This window comes from Bidens hawaiensis, unplaced genomic scaffold (assembly GCF_021521415.1).
Source record: "Bidens hawaiensis isolate Kalapana, Puna unplaced genomic scaffold, B.hawaiensis_p1.1 tig00017718_1, whole genome shotgun sequence".
Classification (NCBI taxonomy): domain Eukaryota; kingdom Viridiplantae; phylum Streptophyta; class Magnoliopsida; order Asterales; family Asteraceae; genus Bidens; species Bidens hawaiensis.
In genome coordinates, this window is record NW_027492674.1 from 204,590 (window position 1) to 207,708 (window position 3,119).

At 38.7% G+C, this 3,119-nt stretch overlaps 1 pseudogene; it reads right to left on the minus strand.

The window, feature by feature from the left end:
• Positions 1–1,193: 1,193 nt before the first annotated feature.
• Positions 1,194–2,056, minus strand: LOC143554505 (putative ribose-5-phosphate isomerase 2 pseudogene; annotated as a pseudogene).
• Between the last annotated feature and the right edge of the window lie 1,063 nt (positions 2,057–3,119).

Consider the following 3,119-nt stretch of genomic DNA (forward strand, 5'->3'; position numbering starts at 1 on the left):
ATAAACGTTTAGAGCGTTTGGAGTTGTATAATCGAGTGTGATCTAACCAATACCCAACCTAAGCTATATATAGATGTTTGTGGGGGTAAAATGGGAAAAAAAAAAAAACGGTCAAAAATTATAAAAAACGGCTATATAGCCGTTACTCAACGGGAAAAACCGGTTTTTAACCGGTTAACCGGTTTTTTTATAACGGTCAAAAACCGGTTTATAAAAAAACCGGTTAACCGGTTTTTTAAAAAACCGGTTATTAAAAAAACCGGTTTTTTAATAACCGGTTATTAAAAAAAACCGGTTTTTTTTATAACCGGTTATAAAACCGGTTTTGGCTCCAAATTGTGTAACCGATATATAAACCGCCGGTTTGTAAACCGGTCAAACCGGTTTACAAAAAACCGGTTTTCTTAAAAACCGGTTTCCGGTTTAAACCGGCAAACCGGTTCGAGGACCGGTTTTTTTGACCACCTCTACTTATATCTATATATCTTTAATGGTTTAGTTATCGAAGTGTTGAAGAAAATAACGAGCTCACATATTCTTAGTTATAATTTTACGTGTTCATGCGTATATACATATATTTACCCATTTACGAATATAGCTCGTTACCCATAAATGATTATTTATGAGACCTATGTTTATTTGAGCATAAATATAATACTTGAACAAAATATTTATTATTCTCGCCTATAATTTTTATTAGATTTTCCATCAATGTTTGTATGCCTTTGAGTCGGTAATATTTCACGAAATAGGTTCGCTAAAAAAACAATAAATGCTAAAAAAAATTATCAATTCGTTTTCATTCATAATATTTCTTTCTTTCAAGATAATTATAAAATATATCCGTATAATATGAAGTCAAACCTTATAGGTTCCTTAAATACGTTCGAGTTGTTTAAACAAGTTATCATCAACGCTCGTATTCGTCGGATAACATCCGATAGTTCGAGTAATTTAAATAAAAAGAAATTACTTATACGCAATGTACCATGCATACACAGCCTATGCTAGACTCGACACTGTTAAACTTACCAAAAATAATAATAATAATAATAATAATAATAATAATCAAGAGGGAGTTAATGTAACAAAATCATAATTAAGCATTGCACGGAATCGGATCCCTTTAGCGGGGGTGTTACACACATGAGGGTATTTTTGTAATTTTATATATAAATTATTTTATATTAAAACTAACAAATACTCCCCCATTCTCTCCTTCTTGCATCCACCATCACCACCCACCTTCTTCTTTCAACATCCACAACCCCACCACCTGTTGCCGACTGCCACCACTGCCCACCACCTACCGCTGCCACCACCACCTGTTGCCGACGTCCACCACCTGTTGCCGACAACACAACACCTCCCAAAACTCGCAGCTTCGCAACACACCCGACTTCCTTAAACAAAATTTGAATCTTAGACGCCGTAAATTTCCAGCAAAACGGCATGATTTCGACCGGCATCACTAACCCGCTTCTGCCTATATAATCCACAAGCTTAGACACGTCTACGATGACTACAAACTTTTTACAACACCCCTCAATCATTTTCTCCTGGAGCGACGACCCACCCCGGCCTTTGACCAGATTCATATCCGGGTCGACTTCATCCGCACCATCGATGGCTAAATCAATGACCGGGTGGGTATCGATATCCGAGAGGGGTATCCCGAAGGACAAAGCCTGCTGGTGGGTTTGGGTGGATGTGGGGATTCCGATGATGTTGGCGAGTTTGCCTTGGCGGAGAAGCTCTCCGATGCGGTCAATCGCGTGTTTGGCGGTGGAGCTGGTGCCGAGGACGAGGACTATGCCGGACTCGACGAATTCGACGGCTTTGTAGGCGGCGATTTTCTTGAGGTCGTCTTGGGTGAGGATGAGTTGCGGCGACGGCGGTGGGTTTTTTTGGATCCGAGGTAGGCTAGAGCCATGTGAGTGATGTGGGTTTTTAAGGGATTAGTGGATAATGTGTTTGGGGGTGAGGATTGAAGGTGTGGGTTTGATTAGGGTTTTGAAGATCTAGAGTTGGAAATGGGAAGAAGAGATTTGGAGAGAGAAAGTGGTGCGGATTTGGGGTTGTGGTGGTGGTGGTATTTGTAACAGAGGATTTCAGGTTATGCGAGCACGACAACAGGTGGTGGTGGTGGCGGTAGGTGGTGGGTAGTGGTGGCAGTCGGCAATAGGTGGTCTTTTGTAAAGGACGTCTTTTGTCATTTTGTCATTCTATTAAATACATACTCTTTTGTATTTTGAATGCTTTTCAGATTTGTAATTTAAATGTTTCTAATAAATATTAACATTCCTATGTAAAGACACTATCTATATGCTAATATTCTTGTTTATATATTAGAGATTTAAATAAACTTACTATTTACAAAACTTCTCGTTTGAAAACGAGTTTATAACCAGTTTACATGCGTTAACTAAACTTGTAGCTATATCTAATGCCTTTGAATTTCTGATATTCGTTTGGCATACTCTTGTTTGCTTCTATTCTTGATTGTCGGATGCTTCTCTTTTGTTTAACATGAACACCCTAGCATTTACTTTTCTAGCGCCACTTCCACCTGCGCTGTTTGTCGCGTTCTTTTATGGACATTCTGTTCTAAAATGTTCTTTATCTCCACATTTGTATCATACAAATGTTTTTCTTCTACAGTCATTTTCAGGATGGCCGAATTTCTTGCAAAAGATACATGTGACTGATAAATTGTTTTTGGGAAAGTTGTTTGTTCTCAAACACTTCTCATGATGTCTTCTGCCACAGTCCTGACGGATTGGTCTGGTGAATTTGGCTGATCTTCTTCTTTCTCTTTGGTTTCTTTGTTTTCTTTTCCTTTACTTCTTCTTTCTTTCCATCGCCATTCTTAAATTCCTCCTTGTTTATAATGAGGCCATTCATGAGATAATCGGATAAATCCATCGCTGAATCGACGATTTGTGGAAAATGAGACCTCACCATGTCTCTAATCTCCCTAGGTAACCCCCCAAATGTAACAGGTTACTTTGTTGGATTCAGGGGTTACCAAGTGTGGTATTAATCTGCAATACTCATGGAACTTAGTATTGTATCTCTTGAGATTAGTGTCAACCACCTTGTGGTTCAAAAACTTGGTT